The sequence below is a fragment of the Vicugna pacos genome, chromosome 13 (genome assembly GCF_048564905.1).
Source record: "Vicugna pacos chromosome 13, VicPac4, whole genome shotgun sequence".
Classification (NCBI taxonomy): domain Eukaryota; kingdom Metazoa; phylum Chordata; class Mammalia; order Artiodactyla; family Camelidae; genus Vicugna; species Vicugna pacos.
Window position 1 is genome coordinate 37096269 of NC_132999.1, and position 19159 is coordinate 37115427.

The following is a 19159-nucleotide window of genomic DNA, read 5'->3' on the forward strand; positions in this document are numbered from 1 at the left end:
GGGCTGGCGGCCCCGGGGAGCCCCCAGCGCAGGCGGGCGGCGGCGAGGCTGAGTGAGGACATCCCTGCCCCGCGCTGGACCCCGGGGGCGTGGTGCTGCCGGTCCCAGTGGGGCGGTCGGAGCGGGAGGGGCCGGGGCGGCGGCCCAGTGGGACGGAGAGGGTGTCCGGGCGGACGGACTAATGGTGCGCAGCGGGCAGCGGGATGATTCCCAAAGGCGGTCCGAGCTAGGAGCTGGAGGCCCCATACAGAGCCCGGGGCAGGGCCTTGGGGACGTCCCAAGGGGGACTCCAGAGCCTGGCGAAGGTCACCCAGCTAGGCCCCCAGCTGGACTCTACCCCAATCCTGACCTGGAGCTGGAGGTGGGAGTTGAAGGTTCTGATAATTTTAAGGTGCATTTCCTAGGGTATCAGATTTTCTTTCACTGGACACCCTCTCCCAGGATGGATGCAGCGGTTGTGGGCCTGTAGAACCTCAATGCGAAGGAAACGGATCTAAGACTCCATTTAGTTAGAGGGGGCCACCAGCTTGTCTTTCCCCATCCCCCCAGGCCATACAACTGAGTCATCTTTAAACACTGTCCTTAGTCCTAGCCAACTGCAAATTCTGCCGGCAAACGATAATTTTTGAAGCCCACCTTTCCTTTCTAAATAACTGCAAGACTGAAGTTAGCCATCTTTAGAGATTGCATTTGCTCTTCCGGCTCATTAAAATATTTGTCTTTTTTTTTTTTTTTTTTTGGCTTAGGGAGGCAAGAGGAATTTCAAAGCAGGCCAAGAAATGACAATTTAGAAATGGGGTAAGATATCTCAGGTAAGATATAGGCTTCAGTGCATATATTATGCAGGTGTATGCATTTACCCACTAGATGTGCTGTGGGAAAAGTTCTGTCTAAATGGAATTTCAAAAGTTAATTCTTTTTCTAGCAATGTTAAGGAAATCCTTTTGTGTTGCAAAATCTTCACACAACCCTACATGAATATGTTTTCTTAAAGTAACGGTAACCTAGTGCCTTAAGAATAAATAGCTTTCAAAACTATCTTTTAACTATAGATCGTCTTGGGCACTAGAGACTCAATCTTCTACGGGGACCATTTCCTTGATGTCCTGTGGTATATATTTTGTTGATCCTGATGCTTTCTACTGGGCTTCTGCAGTATCATACATAGGATGTATATAAGATGATCAGAACCATAATTGCCTGGAATGATAACTTGTATATGAGTCAGTAAATTTAGAAGTTGCTTACAATCCATTTTCATAGTCATCTTCGTTAAGTCTAGAATGTTTAATTCATAGGCAAGTGGCCAGCAAGATCCCCAAAACCCAAGCTTGAGGGGAACAGATCTGAGGATCCAGATGTTATCATCTCTTCTTCACTATGTTTGCTCACCTTCCCTAGAAGGTTGCTACCACCTCTGTGATCTCCCTTTTCTAGGATGGGTGATGAGTATCTGGGACAGTGGCATATCCAGTTAAGAGACAGCTAAACTTGTGTTGATATGTTTTGTTCTATTATCAAAATTCTCGAGCACAGAGGTAACAGCCCCAGGTTTGGGTTATTTTTCTAAGATATATTATTTTATGTAATATTTCTCCATGGGTGACTCCCAAATACAGATTTAACCCTGATGTTTCGTGAGCTTCAGCAATATAAAATGATGCTGTCCTGCCTTGAGTTAGACTCATTCTTTCCCCCTTCATTCCAGATTCAACTGTCTTAAATAAAGAAAATGTATTATCTCATGTTACAGGAAATCTAGGGGTAGGTCAGTTCTAAGGTTAGTTCATTTAACAGCTCAATAAACTTATCAGGGTCCTAAATTCTCTCCATCTCTTCACTCTGTCTACCTTAGGCCAGTACTCCTTACAGTTACAAAATTACTGCCATAATTCCAGCTGACAAATGCCTGCATACACTGTCCAGTGGATATAGGAGATTGTTTCTTCCCATGTGTCTGTTTTTGTTAGTGAGGAAAACCTGTCTCAAGATCTCAAGCAGACTTCTCACACTCTCTCACTTCTAAACCACTCACCAGCAGGGAGTAAGAAATCATCGTGAGTGGCTTAAATTAATCATGATTTACCCTCGGTGGCTGGGAGTTGGAATCCCACCACCCTCACCAAGCACGTGTAGAGTTAGGTGAATATATGGGCAAAACTGGGGTTCTCTTAGGAGAAATGAAGGGGGAAGAGATGTTGGGAGGACAACAATGGTTTTGATATAGGTGGTAATAAGGTAAATGTATCAGGAGAAGCTGGGTTAGGCTGTGGCTCCAAAGTGGCTTACAGCAAAGTTTTATTTCTTGAAATACGATACCCGCCCATAACCGGTCAGCTCAGTGTATTTTAGGTTATCTTCTTGCCAGGACCCAGGCTGATAAGAGTTCCTTTATCTGCAACAACGTTAGTCTTGTGGAAGGGGAAAACTGACCACAGTGAAACACACAATGTTTCTTAATGCTTCTGCTTGCAACTTTTACACGTAAGAGCTCACATTTTCTTGGTCAGAACAAGTTCATCTGGCCAAGTCTGACATTGGTAGGGTAGGGAAGTATGACCCTTTCCTGGTGAAGGCAACAAAAATTTGTGAAAAACTGTGACCACCCATATAGTCTGCCACACTCAAGGATGAGAAATAGTCAAATCCTACTCTGCTAGTCTCTCTCCACTCTTTAGGGTTCCCAAAGGAATTATACACCAGAAAGAAACTGGAATAGAAACCGAAGGATTGTTTTATTCATAGCTGAGCTAGCACCCGGTAACCCCTAGAATAGAACTCTGCCAGAAGACTGAATCACGTGGCTTGAGTTTAAGGCTGAAGTGAAGCTTCCTAATTCCCTCCGCTGCTTCCACCTTCTAAGTTTTGGGACTATCATGTGTAGAACTGCCTGCAGAAAGACAGGAGAAGATGATCAGATCTGCAGGCAGACCAGCTTTGCTCATCCAAATGTGGGCCAGATGGCTGCTGGGCTGGTCCCGCCTGGGGCAAGAGCAGCACTCCTGATGATGTGACCTTCCAACACAAAGTGACCCCAGCCATTGGTAAATATGGACTTGTTAGTGTTCTGGGCTCTGACCAGTCAGATTGATAACTCCTTCCTCTGAAGGTAGCTAGTAAGAGGACATGGCGGAGGAAAAGGAAATTCCTTCCTGTGTTCTCACATTCTCATTTCTGTTCTCTCTTCGTCCATTAGGAAGAGGGGTAGCAAAGTCCCCGGCCAAGCAAATGTGTATGCATTGTCTGTTTGCCTCCTCGTCTAGACTGTAAGCCTCTCAAGAACAAGGCCCAATGCATCGTGCATCACTGTTTCCACGTGTGGTAGGTACTCAAGTATCTGTTGATAAAGTTAGGAATGTCATTTGAGAGACATCACTGCATTCAGTTAATAAATCCGGTGAGTTACAGATATACTAGGTTTTGGTAACCTGGGATTCGGGGACCCTATTTCTTGTCTTAATTCTAAACTTCAGTATATATTGGCACAAAATGGTACTGAAATATGGGTCTGGACAGTGGAGAGAAAGTGAAAATCTTCATGTGACCCCAAGCAGATTGATATGCCAAGTTAGAAGGTCAAAATTCAATTGACCTCAATAAATTAGAGAAATGGTCATCAATAGCAGGTTAGAATGCACTAGAATAAATGGAAAGTAGTACGTTTAAAGAGCAGAAGAAGCAGCATACACACATGACTCAAGAGAGGGAAACTGAAACAAGATTATACTGTATAGCACAGGGAAATATACACAAAATCTTATGGTAGCTCACAGAGAAAAACAATGTGACAATGAGTGTGTATATGTCCATGTATGACTGAAAAATTGTACTGAACACTGGAATTTGACACAACATTGTAAAATGATTATACATCAATAAAAAATGTTTAAAAAAAAAGAGAGAGGAAAACTGGCCATGTAGAAATGTGACCAAGAAAGACCTGACAGATGTGGCAAACCAGTAACAGAATGAATAGAAAAATGGCAGGATCTATCAACAGAAGTCTATGAGGCCAAATTTACCTTCATGTCCCTGGGATCTAGTGTGGTGCCTGGCACACAGTGACTACTGATAAATAATTATTGGAAAAAATGTGTGGCTTTGGTCAGATTATCCATGCTGTTCCATTCCTCTGAAAAGCCTTTATGTGACCAATTCCACTCTTTAACACCCAGCTTGGGTGCAGCTTCTTCCATGTTGTCATTCCTAAAATTCAGCCTGCCTTTACCTAGAAGAAATCTCTCCATTTCTGAATCCTCATAAGCAATTATTAACTGCTAGCTTACGTTAATTATAATTACTATGTATTCATTTATAATTATGAAGTATAATTAATTTTATTCTAGTAAAGAGCTCTCAGTAATTATTGGGTGAATGGTAACTCTTAGACTATGACAATCCAATATACGTAATTTCCAAATTATAGAATTAATGGCTAGAGGAAGGTGCCTGAAATTCTAGAATTTTCATCACTGGCACTGACTCTTACTTTGGTGCTCTTACTCCCCTTCCCAGAGCCCTATGCAGATTTCTCCACCTTTCCTTATTGGGAGGAATGCATTTTATCCCAGCTTCTACTTCCAAACTTGCACCCCTGGCAAGTTACTGTGTTTAGTAAAACAGGTCTTTTAATTAGAGGACCCATCCTCTTTAGGAAATAGAGAAGGAGCATACGTAATTTTTTCCTGTTGCAAATATAATTAATACAAAATGACTAAGTGGAGTTATTCAGTGAAGTCTTCATTGGAAGCTTGTTTGCGTCAACTTTTGAAGATGACAATGGACACAGCTTTGCACGGCAGAATGTGAGGAAGAGATGCACGTAGTTGCTGGCTGCTGTCCTGCTGTGGATGAATTAGGCTCCCAGAACCAGGTAGAAGTTTATAGCCTTCAAGGGGCTTTTCCTGTCTCTCCTGAGACAAGGCTACATAATTGCTTATCTTGCTCTCTGCCAGCAATTTGTTTAGACTTTCTTTGGACGAAGATACATATATATATCTCAAAATATATATTTAAAGATTCCTTTAAAATATGAATATTTGAGTATGCAAAACCAGCATATTTAGAGGGATACTCATTTGGCAAATATTCTTTATTTCACAACAGGATTAACCAGTTAGATCTTTTGGTATAACTTCAAAATTTTTCAGTGGGGCAGAATTCCTAGTTCAGGTGGATGATTTGATCAGCTACATTATCTGTCTTTTTGTATATCAAAGTGATGGGTCAGAAGCAGAGAGATAATTGTAGAAAGTAATGAATTTAGTCAAATTATCCAAAGACCTTGGCTATATCCTGGAAACTAAGAGGCAGGTAAGTCTATTTTTTAAAGTGTAATTGATGTATAGCACTATGTTAATTCCAGGTGCGCAACACAGTGATGCAATATTTCTATACTTTATAAAATCTTTACAAAATTATTACAGTGTTATTAACTATATTCCCCATGCTGTACATTTCATCCCAAATGACTTATTTCTTTTGTAACTGGAAGTTTGTACCTCTTAATCTCCTTCACCTATTTCACTCATCCCCCAACTCCTATCCCGTCTGACAGTCACTTGTCTATTCTCCTTATCTGTGAGACTGTTTCTGTTTTGTTATGTTTGTTCATTTATTTTAGATTCCGCATGTAAGTGAAGTCATATGGTATTCTTTTTTCTCACCTGCCTTATTTCTTTCAGCACAACACCCTCTAGGTCCATCCGTGTTGTCACAAATGGCAATATTTCATTCTTTTTATGACTGAGTAATACTCCATTGTGTGTGTATGTACGTATGTGTATGTGTATATATCTATATCTCTATCTCTCTATATATCTCACATCTTTATCCATTCATCTATTGATATACACTTAGTTTGCTTCCATGTCTTGGCTATTGTGAATAATGCTACAGTGAACATAAGGGTGCATATATCTTTTTGAATTACTGTTTTTGTTTTCTTCAGAAAAATACCCAGAAGTGGAATTGCTGGTTCATATAATTGTTCTATTTTTAATTTTTTGAAGACCCTCCATAATGTTTTCTGTAGTGGCTATACTTATTTACATTCCCACCAACAGTGCACGAGACTTCCTTTGTCTCCATCTTTGCCAACGCTTGATATTTCTTGTCTTTTTGATAATAGCCATTCTGACAAGGGTGAGGTAATCTCATTGTGGTTTTGATTTGTATTTGCCTGATGATTAGCAATGTTGAGCATCTTTTCACCTGTCTGTTGGCTATCTGTATGTCTTCTTTGGAAGAGTGTCTATTCAGGTCCTCCTCGCTGCCTGTTTGTTTTTTAATATTAAGTTGTATGAGTTCTTTTAATATTTTAGATATTAACCCTTTGTTGAATATATTGTTTGCAAATATCTTCTCCCGTTCGATAGGCAGCCTTTTTGTTTTGTTGACAGTTTCCTTAACTGTGCAAAAGCTTTTTAGTTTGACATAATCCCATTTGATTATTTTTGCTTTTGTTTCCCTTGCTTGAGGAGATATATCCAAAAAATATTACTAAGGGCAATGTGAAAGAGAGCACTGTCTATGTTTTCTTCTAGAAGTTTATGGTTTCAAGTCTTACATTTAAGTGTTTAATACAGTTTGAGTTTATTTGTACTATGTTGTGCAGAAGTAGTCCAGTTGGATTCTTTTACATGTAGCTGTCCAGTTTTCCCAGCACCATTTATTGAAGACACTGTTTCTTCCCCATGATATATTCTTGCCTCCTTTGTCATAAATTCTTTGACCATGTAAGCGTGGGCTTATTTCTGTCCCATTGATTTCTGTGTTTGTTTTTTGTGCCAGTACCATACTGTTTTGATTACTGTAGCTTTGTAGTATCATTTGAAATCAGGGAGCATGATACTTCCAGGTTTGTTCTTCTGTCTCACAATTAATTTGGCAATTTGGAGAATTTTATATTTCTATACAAATCTTAGAACTATTTGTTCTAGTTCTGTTAGAAATTCCCTTGGTATTTTGATAATGATTGCATTGAGTCTGTAGATTGCCTGGGGGAGTGTGGTCATTTTAACAATATTAATTCTTCTAATCCATGAGCACAGTATATCTTTGCATTTGCTTGTATCACCTTCAAGTTCCTTCATCAGTTTTGTCTTTTACCTTCTTGGTTAGATTTATTCCTAGCTATTTTATTCTTTAACATGCAATTGTAAATGGGATTGTTTTCTTAATTTTTCTTTCTAATAATTTGTTGTTAGTGGATTAGAAGCACAACAGATCTGTACCTACTTTGTTGAGAGTTTTTATCATAAATGGATATTGAATTGTGTTAAAAAGCTTTTTCTGCATCTATTAAGATGGTACTATGATTTTTATTCTTTAGTTTGTTAATATGGCATATCATATTGATTGATTTGCGTATATTGACCCATCCTTGTATCCCTGGGATAAATTCCTCCTGATCATGGTAAATGATGCTTTTAGTGTATTAGTTGGATTCAGTTTGCTAGTATTTTGTTGAGGATTTTTGCATTTATATTCATCACTGATATTGGCCTGTAATTTTCTTTTTTTGTGCTATCTTTTCCTGGTTTTGTTAGGGTGATACTGACTTCATAGAATGAGTTTGGAAGCATGCCTTCCGTTTCATTTTTTTTTTTTTTAATTTGAGAAGGATGGGTGTTAACTCCTCTTCAAATGATTGGTAGAATTCACCAGTGAAGTTGTCTGGTTCTGGACTTTTGTTTGTTGGGAGGTTTCTTTGTTGTTGTTACTGTATTGTTGTTGTATTTTTTTTTTTTTACTGATTCATTTTCATTACTTGTAATTGGTCTGTTCACATTTTCTGTTTCTTCTTGATTCAATCTTGAAAGATTGTATGTTTCTAGGAATTTGTCCATTTCTTCTAGGTTTTCCATTTTATTGGTGTATAATTGTTTCTAGTAATCTCTTATGATCATTTGTATTTTTGTGGTGTCAGCCGTAACTTCTCCTTTTTCATTTCTGATTTTAGTGATTTGGGCCCTCTCTTTTTTTCTTGATGAGTCTGGATAAAGGTTTATTAATTTTATCTTTTCAAAGAAGAAGCTCTTAGTTTCACTGCTCTTCTTTAGCATTTTTTGTCTCTATTTCATTTATTTATGCTCTAATCTTTATGATTTCTTTCTACTAACTTTGAGTTTTGTTCATTTTTCTTTTTCTAGTTCCTTTAGGTGTAAGGTTTTTTATTTGAAGTTTTTCTTGTTTCCTGAAGTAGGCTGCAAAATTCTCTCTTAGAACTACTTTTGCTGCACCCCATAGGTTTCAAATCATTTTGCTTCCATCTTCATTTATCTCTGGGTATTTATTTCCTCTTTGATTTTTTCAGTGACTCATTGGTTGTTTAGTAGCATCCTGTTTAGCCTCTGTGAGTTTGTATTCTTTTGCAGTTTTTTCTTGCAGTTGTTTTCTAGTCTAATACCCTTGTGGTCAGAAAAGATACTTGATAAGATTTCAGTATTCTTAAATGTATTGATACTTGTTTTGTGGCTTAGTATGTGATCTATCCTGGAGAATATTCCATGTGCACTTGAAAAGAATGTGTATTCTGCTGCTTTTGGATGGAAAGTTCTGCAGATATCTAAATCCATCTGTTCTAATGTGTCTTTTAAGATCAATGTTTCCTTAGTAATTTCTCTGTCTGGATGCTCTGTCCATTGATGTAAGTAGCATATTAAAATCCCCTACTATTGCTGTATGTATTTAGGTACTCTTTTTTTTTAATGATTTTTTCTCTTTTTTATTTATGGGGGAAGATAATTGGTTTATTTATTGATATTTGGAGGAGGTACTGGAGATTGAACCCAGGACCTTGTGCATGCTAAGCAAGCGCTCTACCACTTGAGCTATACCCTCCCCCTGTATTTAGGTACTCTTATGTTGAGTGCATATATATTTACAATTGTTGAATCTTCTTTTTGGATTGATTCCTTTACCACTGTACAATGTCCTTTTAGTCCCTTGTTACACTCTTTGTTTTAAAGTCTATTTTGTCTGATATGTATATTGCTATCCCAGATCTCTTTTTGCTTCCATTTGCATGGAATACATTCTTCCAACCCCTCACCTTCAGGTTTTATGTCTTTAGATCTGAAGTGAGTCTCCTGTAGGCAGCATATAATTGGTCTTGTTTTTTCTCGATTAAGCCACTCCATGTCTTTCAAATGGAGCATGTAGTCCATTTACATGTAAAGTAATATTAATAGGTTGTACCTACTGCCTTTTTGTTAATTGTTTTCTGTTTGTTTGTGTAGTTCCCTTTTGTTCCTTTCTTCTTGTTTTGCTCTTTTCCCCTGTGATTTGGTGACTGTCTTTAGTGTTATGTTTGGATTCCTTTCTCCTTTTTTATATGTAGCAATTATAGATTTTTGGTTTGTGGTTACTATGAGGTTTATCTATAACAACTCATATATATGTGATTATTTTAAGTTGATAATCTCTTAAATTTGATTGCATTCTAGTTAGCCTGCATTTTTACTCATTGCCCTGTGTTTAATGTTTTTGACTTCATCTTTTACATCTTTTTGTTTTGTGTATCCCTTAATTACTTATTATTGATATAGATTATTTTATTACTTTTGTCTTTTAACCTTCCTACTAGCTCTATAATTGATTGATATACTATCTTTACTGTAAATTTGCCTTCACAAATGAGATTTTTCCTTTCATAGTATTCATATTTCTGGTTTTGTTCTTTCCTCTTTTGCTTAAGGAAGTCCTTTTAACATTTCTTGTGAAACTGGTTTAGTGGTGCTGAACTCTTTTAGCTTTTGCTTGTCTGTAAAACTCTTTATCTCTCCTTCAAATCTGAATGATAGCCTTGCCAAGTAGAGTATTCTTGAATGCATTTTTTTTTCTTTTCATTATTTTGAATATATCATGCCACTCCCTTACATCCTGTAAAGTTTCTGCTTAAAAGTCAGCTGATAGTCTTGGGTGTTGCCTTGTAAATAATTAGTTGCCTTTCCCTTGCTGCTTTTGAGATTCCCTCTTTATTTTATTTTTTGCTATGTTAATTACAATGTGTCTAGGTGTGGATTCTTTTTACTTGGAACTCTCTGTGATTCCTGGACCTGGTTGTCTGTTTCCTTTCCCAGTTTAGGGAACTTTTCATATAAATTATCTGCCCCTTTCTCTGTCTCTTCTCCTTCTGGGAACCTTATAATGCAAATGTTAGTATGCTTGATGTTTTCTCAGAGGTCTCTTAAACTATCCTCATTTTTAAAATTCTTTTTTCTGTTTAACTTGGGTGGTTTCCACTGCTCTGTCTTCCATTTCAATGATCTGTTCCTCTGTATCATTTAATCTACTATTAATTCCTTTGAGTGTATTTTTTATTTCATTTATTTTATTCTTCATTTCTGTTTGGTTCTTCTCTATATTTTATAACTCTTTGTTAACCTTTTCACCGTGTTCATCCATTCTTCTTCTGAGTTCATTGAGCATCTTTATGATCATTACCTTGAACTGTTTTTTGGGTAGATTGCTTATCTCCACTTCACTTAGTTCTTCTTCTGGGGTATTATCTTGTTCCTTTGTTTGGGATATTTCTTCTGTTGCCTCATTTTCCCTAATTCCGTTTTCATTTCTTTGTATTAGGTAGGTCAGTTTTGTTTCAGAATCTTGGAAATGTGGCTTTATGTAGGAGACATCCTGTGGGGCCCAGCAGCTCTGGTCACCAGAGCTATATGCACTAGGGGTGCCCCCTATTTGGGCTGCATGGGCCCTTCTGTTGTTGCAGGGCCAACTTCTGTGGGTTCACTGGTAAGCAGGGCTGACCCCTGGCCCAGTTGGCTGCCAGGCCTTGCCTCATGTGGAGGCTGCCAGCACTGGTGGGCAGGGCTGGGTCTTGAGGCAGCTGACTGTGCAGCCCATGGGATCCCAGGATGGTGCCAACTGGCTGGTGGGTAGGTTAGCCTCTGGTGCTAATAGGCTAGAAAGAGGACTCCAAAGTGGTGCTTGACAACACTAGTGTCCTCATGGTAGAATGATCTCCCAAAAATGGCTGTTGCCAGCTTCTGTGTTCCCAGAAGGAGGAACACAGGAGGAGTTCCCAGTTTCTTCCTGCCTCTCCTTGAGGCTCTCCAAGATCTGCCAGTCAGTCTGACCCAGGTTCCTTTCACATTCCTGCCTCTATGCTGAGTCTTAATAGTGAAAGAGATTTTGTGTGAGCTCTTTAAAAGCAGAGCCTCTATTTCCCACAACCCTCAGGCTCTCCCATGTGCAAGCCCCCTTTAAAGCCAGACATTCTGGGGGCTCATATTCCTGGAGCATGACCCCTGGGCTAGGGGGCCCAATATGGGGCTTGGACCCCTTGCTCCTTTGGGAAAGCCTCTGCAGTTGTGATTATCCTCCTATTTGTGGGTTGCCTACCTTAGCGTGTGGGTCTTGACTATGCTGCACTTCCTTCCTTCCTACTTGTTTCATTGTGGTTCCTTCCTTATATCTTTAGTTGTGGGAAATCATTTCTACCAGTCTTCAGATCATTCACATCAATGGCTGCTCTATACATCATTGTAATTTTGGTATGCCTATGGGAGGAATTGAGTTCAGAGTCTTCCTACTCTGCCATCTCGGCTACACCCCCTCTCTGGTTTTCTTAATGAGGTGAAGATGTATTGACAATTTGTAATACATTGAAGGTTCTGGGCTCTAGAAATTCCCTTAGGAGTTAGAAAAGGGTCCCACCTGCATGGCTCAGGTGGCCAGAACCTTTCCAAGTTTCCCTGCCTATATTAGTTAGAACTTATGCATTTTCAAGGGACAGAAACCCAATTTAAACTAGTATAAGCAGAAAGGGAATGCACTGGCTTCCAGTCCTTGGAAGGCTAGGAGTGGACTTCAGTCACAACTAGATCTAGGGATTAAAATTTCCAAATTGGTCTTTCTCTCTCTTTCAGTCTGTCTCCCCTACCCTTCTTTTCTGTTCTTTCCCTCCCTCCTTCCTTCTCCCTCTCCCTTTCTGTCTCTCTGTCTCTCTCTTGCTCTCACTCTTCTTCTTTCTGGGTGTTGATCCCATTCTCTTCCACATGGCAGGGAAATTAGACCCCTTCCCATTCTTAATACTCTATCTGGAAGGCCAGGTGCCTTTTTTCTACCTGTAAATAAAAAGACTCCCCAGAAGAATTTTGATTGGCCTACCCTGGGCCAATCATTCTGGCCAAGACTGTGGGTTCCTTGGTTGGCTGGGCCCTATGGCTGTGAAGCAGGATGGTATGATTAGCAACTTCACTATGCTTGCACAGTTCATGTGGGTCAGGGCAGACAAAACAAGACATATTCACCATACTCTCCTGTCTAATACCTGAGAGTTCCCAGTAAATATCTCCAGTGTTCCCACCAAGCAGCCCAGGCTTCACTTCATAACTTTTGTTTCTACTCTTACTGTTCCACACTGACTGCTGCAGGCCTCCTGAGTGGATCCCTGCTCCGTGGTTCCCTTGGACTCCACTTAACAGTGGAAGGTGGATGACTTAGCTGGACCACTGTTGCCCACTCTGCTGCTCAGGCCAATGCTTGGGCTGCATTTTTTCCCTGAACCTCCTCTCAGTGGTTAATTTGGAGATGTGTCCATGAGCTTCTCAGAAGCTCTGACAGCGACCAGTACATCCAGTTGTGCAATTACGCATAATTATGTAGGTTGTTCAGGATACAAGGGCACATGTGGAGACTAAAATCTAGCATAAAGTGCAGTTCTCTAAGCTTAAGCTATACACCCTCCCACATGGGTTCTCCAGGAGGAAGACACACTTTTTCCATGTACAAAGGTACCAATCCATGCTCCCAGGAGCCGTGACTCCCCCCAGATGGCTTTTTCTAATTCAGATGAAGCTTCCGTAAGGGCTAACTACAGCACAGCTCTTGCTGTTTCCTCTGAAAAGGATAAAAACATCTCCCTCTCCTATTTGCCATTGTGTCAGAGGGATGCCACTACCACAAACATAATGCTGGGAGAAGAGCAGGGATCACAGTTCCCCCACCCCACCGCCTAACATCCTCATGTGCCCTCCCAATATGCCAGAGCAAAACATAATGAAACACTGTCACAAATGTGACAGAGCTGTCAAAAGCACACAGAAATCAGCTATGTGAGTTGCAAAGCCTGTTAGGTTCTATGTTTTCTGAAATTGGCAAATTATTCATCAAGATAGAAAATAAACAAGATAGGTAAATAACAAGGTCCTAATGTGTAGCACAGGAAACTATATTCAGTAGCTTATAATAAGCTATAATGAAAAAGAAAATAAAAAAGAATATATATATGTATAACTGAATCACTAAGCTGTATACCAGAAACTAACACAACATTATAAATCAACTATACATCAGTAAAAAATAAATATAAAAAGGATAGAAAATAAAAGCTAAGAAAAACTGAGAGAACCATCTCACAGAGATACTAATCATTACCATGCCCAAGTAACCCAAGTTCACATTTAATCACGCAGTTGGATTGTGACAGCTCTCAAAGGCAGGTCTTTTAGTGTTACCTGCAGCCTAAACCTGCCCCTCTGCCTCCTCTCCAGAACTTATGCAAGACACCAGTGGGCAGCAGCTGGGTCTGGACACGTTTAGGTAATAGACAACATGTTGGTTCTAGAAACTGCCATACTGACCAGTCCTCCAGCCCTGATGCTGGGTGTGCCCTGTCACACCACACTATTTCCTTTGTGATGAATGCTTTCCTAGGAGTCTGGAGTCCTGCCTGCAATTTGCCTCTGTCAGCCCTCCCCCTGCCTGTTTTCCCCAGCTCCCCAGACAGACCTATATATGAATCATATATATGATTTGAGTTCTTTTCCTAGAAGTCTTCTCAACAGGCAAAACAGAGAGTACAATAGAAAACTGGAAGAAGTGTCATCTCACTGTCCTCCAGCAATATCCAGATCCCAGTTTCATCCCAGGGGCACTCCCTTCAATAGCAACAGAGGAGAATGTGGCCACGTGGTGTGTCCTCTGGACTGGTGACTCAGTGAGAGCAAAGGTGGTCAAGCACACATGCCCATTTCTCTATCTGTGTCTCTCCTACTGCTGCCCTGTGACTATGTTTCTGCAGAAGAGCATGAAACTGAAGAAGCAGAAGTGCTTCCTAATCTGCTACCCAGAGACATTCTTTTGTCCTCCTTTTGTGTTATCCTCAGTAAACCAGATCAGATGGGGTGCTAGCCAAGAACAGGACAAGGAAAAGAGGAAGGTGCGGAAGGGGTGTGTCCTGAGGAGTTACAGACTACATCAAAGAGGATTAGAAGGACCTAAGGTAGAGAGAGTGAGAACAGTGAAGTAGGTGACCCAACCATGGGAGTTTAGCTCTGACTGCTCAGATTAAGGGACATAGAAAGTCATAAAGAGAAACTAATTTCAGCAATGTAAGTGAAACAGCTTGGGATAACTGACTTTCAAATGGATCTGCCAACTGAGTCAGCCCTGTACCTACTGATCTAATCCTTGGTGAAAAGCAAAAGTTAGGTGACTCACACCCATACTTGGAAAAATTAATAGTGATTGGCTCTGTCCCTCCTTGCTGGGGAAGCTGACAACATACTGTCAGCATTTGATATTTATTTTGTCATGTCTTGTGGAAGTCTTCAGATTTTATTTTTTTCTAATCCTGAAGCCAGCTGCAGGTTCCGAGGAATGGTTGTTATTTGACAGCATCAGATAAATTAGTCATGTTCAGTGGAAGAGAATGTACTGTATGCAGTGGAGATCAGGTGGAGTATATAGGAGGCAGCAGGAAGTGGGAAAAAACCCCAAAGTAGGAGTCCCAAGTTCTTGTTCTGCCTGGCTAGCATTGCTAACTAGCCAGCAATGTGAGATGAGGAAAGTCACTTCAACCTCACCAGCCTTATCTGCAAAATGAAAGATTTAAAATTAGATCGCCTGTTATTTAAATTAAATAACTTCTAGGCCATGCTCTAAAATGCTAACTCCATAGTCACCAGGTGTTTAAGAAATGTATAGACAAACACCAGGAGCCAAGAGTGAATTAGCTGAACTGAGCCAGCTACCAAGAGGAAACAAACCCAAGCTGGTGCAGATCAGAGGCACAGCTGCAAAGTCCACACTTGTTTTCTAGGAAGGTGTGTGATGGTTGGACCCAGGGACAGTGATAGACAATGTTGAGAAATAATCTAGTCATGGGCTTATTAAATGTTCCTTTCAATCTAGATATGAGATTTGAGATACATCTAAATGTTCCCCATGATTTGCCTATTGTCTAACCCTAACCCTACCCTAACCCTAACCCTAACCCTAAACCACACAGGACATTCTAAATCTAAACATTTTGACAGCCTCAGACAATCATTTCTCCTTTTCCCCAAAATAGATAATAATAGTATTATTATTTAATAAATCCTAAACAACTTATGTCACTTTTTGGTATTTTGCCCCAGAAAGGAGCACGGTTTTTCTCATTAATTCTAGTGATTTTTTTTCCCCAGTAGCAATTTATAAAACATGGGTTTCTACAGTTTGTGTAGTTGATTTCCAACTTTAACCAAATGATCTTTAAATGAGAAAGGCTGAAGCCTTTATCCAGGCTCATAGGGTCATGATGGCTCTCAAAGCCTATTCTTATCTTCTACATCTTTTCCACTCTGAAAGTATAAGCCCCATCAGTCGATCACATAGATCAGAGACTCTCCAACTATGTGTTTCATAAGATGGACCCAACATATTAGACTTACAGTAAAATAATTATGGATTTTTGCCAAGTGGAAAAAAAGTTACAGTGAAGAATAGAATGTTATACATTTCAAAAATGTTCCCCATTAATTTTCCTTAAAACTGATTTCTCCTATTGCTTATGCTAGCTGACAAGAAAAGAAATAAATGAGAAGTCAATTAATACTAATAGAAAGGTTCAGAGATAAGAAATAACAATTCTTGTCTAGCTTTATAGCTTATGGTGCTTTTCTGTAATTTCATGTCACATCCACCTAATAGAGAAATGTTTTGCTAGCAAAAATGCTTTATCAGATACAGAACTCTAGATGTAAAGGATATGTAGAGGATACATATTCTTCCCTAAATACAGTAGAGCCAGCTACTATTTCTCCATTGTATTGGAGAGTTTCTACAAAAGGAAACCATTTGTGTCTTTTAAAAGACGAATTTAATCCTGGAGGGGCAAGAATATGGGCTTTGGAACTAGGTAAACCTGAATATGAACATCTTACTAGCTCTATGATTTCAAATACATTGCTTAACTGAATAATTTGCATTAGACAGAATTACATTTGGTTATTTGTAGAAGGTCATAATTAAAGCAAGTTAAATATGAAAGTGGCTTTTTCCATCTGCAAATAAGTGCCGAGTTAGGCAGCTCAGGACTGGTGTGGTGGCTCCTTGATCATTAAGCTTCTAGCTTCTTCCTTCCTGTGTGCCCTACTCCCTTTAGCGCACAGCTCCCATAGTCTAGGTCACTCATAGGCTGATAAGGCTTTTGGTGCTTTAGCCACCCCATCTGCTTTCCAAGCAGCAGGAAGGATGAAGAGCAACCAAAACTTGTCCGGAGACCGCACGCAGTGGCTTCTGCTTCTATCTATCTGGCTGTTCCTCTCTGTAGGGGCAATGGGAAACATCGTTTTTCATCTGGATACACTGTTCAGAATTTGGAAGGAGAGAACTGCATTGTATTCTGTGGCAGAGACGCCTAAACAATCCCCAACATCCACGATTTCCTTCTTCTTTCAGTAATCAAGTCACCATCGTACCTATTCACCACTAGTTTCACCTTGGCAAGTGGCCACTGAGTAGAGGCTACAGTTTGCAGCCTCTCTTGCCATTAGTTGTGGCCATGTGACTCTGATCTTTCTGGACAATGGGATGTGAGCTGAAGTGTCCATGTGCAATTTCCTGAAAAAAGGAACTGCCTGTCCTTCATCCTCTCTCTTCCTCTTCCCCACAGGCTGGAACATGCATGGGTAGTGGTGAGCCAGCTTTTACCCTGTAGATGAGGGTAACACCCTTGAAGATGTCGGAGTCATCAGAAGAAGGTCCTGGGTGCCTGGATAACTGTGTGAGGCAGAGCCACCTGCCATCCTGGACTTTCTGTCTGACTCCGTTGTGTTTTGTGAGAGAACACTAAACTTCCACCTTGTTCAAGCCACTGTATTTTGGTTTCTCTTTGCTATGGCAACTTAGCCTGTATCCTAACTAATACAGCTACCTTTCTGTGCCTCAATTTCTTTTTCTGTTAAGTGTCAATGGAATTATGTACTCCACTGCGTTATTGCAAGGATTAGAAAGAACTTAAGACACCTGGGCAGAAGCTATTATATGTAATAGTTATTAGCATAGGTTTTACGAGAGGATTCTGAGAAGCTGATTAAAGTACTTGGAGGAAATAGTGTCCATGTAATGGAGAACCATTATGTGTGATTGGATCCTTGATTTAGCAACAAGAGCATATAAACAATAAATGTCTTGGATTTAAATGTAAGTAAGCTAGTTTAAGTGTTTAAAAGATACCACCTGATGCATCTTCCTTCCTTAATAATTTGGATTATTTTCCTGCCTGAGGTTGGCATGAGGGAAGTACAGGATGTAGGTTGATGAATCAGTAGTAGAAATCAGAATGATACTCCAAACCATAAAGTGGGACCAGCCTTCCCTCAGCGGGCTTCAGCAGTGGAATCAGGGAAGGCCACAGGACAGGCTGGGGTTCCTCTCCTGCTCTTATGAGGGGGAAAAGCAGCCAGCAGGGAGCGTGAATTCTGAATTGACTAAATTCAATTTAAACTGATAAAGACATAAACAATGTTTTCTCTGCTACTCATAGGAGTAGAGGCTGGAGCCTACGATAGAATTAGCTGTGGAAAATAATGAGCACTGTATTCTTTTGCACATCTGAGTCATGGCATGCAAAGTTCTATCCTGTTAGATGACACTTACAAGGTCAGAACAAAAAAGCACAAGCATAGGTTAATTTCATTTGCAAAAAGAAATGCCATACTGTTAAATAAAACACTGGCAAATTGAACCCATTAGCATAGTAAAAGAATAATACATCACAACCAAGTTGTGTTTAGCCAACAAATGCAAGTGTAATAGGATTTTAAATTGAAAGTTTGAGCCAGAAGCTCTAAGGCAGTAGATATTAGATGACAAGGTTGTCAGTAGACTATCTTGAGTAGAGAGTCAAAAACTAGGTTCACAGCTCTCAGCCCCCTCACTCTCAGGAATGTAAAGCTTGTTGGTGTGGGACTTTTTAAAAAGGACTTTTCTGGAGAGAGCTATGCTTTGAGGGTCTCTCCTCCCCTCTTTCAATGAACAGGGGTAGGGGATGTGTTCCCGTTCTCCTCAAGTCCTGAGGGAGCCTCTTCAGTGGGACCATCTGGATACCCTGATATGTAACTCCTCCAGGTAGTGGACCAGTGTCTGACTCATGCCTGGAACATGAGAAAGGCAGAGATGGGCTGGCTAGCTGCTCCCACCACAGGGCTGAAGGGGAAATGACTACATCCAGCAGCCTGCATTCCCAGAGTTAGTCAGGGTGGAAGATTTCTTTGGAAGGAGAGCTGGCTTCAACTCTTCTAAACCCTGCCCAAGAGAACTGCCTAGAAGAGCCATGGGACTCCAACTGAGAGACCCAGTAGAGAATGGACCCCCAAGAACAAAAGCCAAGATGGGGCCAGCCAGTGGTAGCGAAATAGTATCACCTGCATGGTGGCAGGAACAATAGAATGTCCCTACTGGGGGCCTCTGCAGAACCCACTAATGTAACTCAGGAGAGAAACAGTCAGCTTTGAATATTTGCCAGTCCCAGAGAGCTTGAAACTATTTAACGAGAATGTTTCTCTCCCAAACCTGAGAGAGCCAGCTGGGAGGAGGAGGTGGATACCCTGAGTGGAAAAAGAGAATATAACCATGGCCCTACCTCCCTCCATTCCCACTGTAAGTGTTCATGCAGGTCTCAATTAGGGAAGGGGAGGAGTTTTCATTTAAATAAAGTTTGACATTTTGATTATTATATAGAATTGGGCATTCTAATGCCTGAACAGGGACTGTCATTTATTGTGACCTTGGGACCTTTTATTATCTAAGAATCACATGAATGCTCAAGATTCAACTGGAGCAGAGGGGAAGGTTTCCCCAATGAATAAAATTTAAAGGCACGTTGTGAATAAGATCCAAAAAGCATCAAATTTTTAAAAAATGGTATATT

The 19159-nt window shown here is 40.3% G+C and overlaps 1 long non-coding RNA gene across 1 annotated transcript; it reads left to right on the forward strand.

The window, feature by feature from the left end:
* Positions 1-745: 745 nt before the first annotated feature.
* On the forward strand, positions 746-17293 carry LOC140700692 (uncharacterized). The gene is made up of 3 exons (XR_012079225.1): positions 746-812; positions 3197-3321; positions 16901-17293. It is a non-coding gene; the product is annotated as an uncharacterized lncRNA (long non-coding RNA).
* The last annotated feature ends 1866 nt before the right edge of the window (positions 17294-19159 follow it).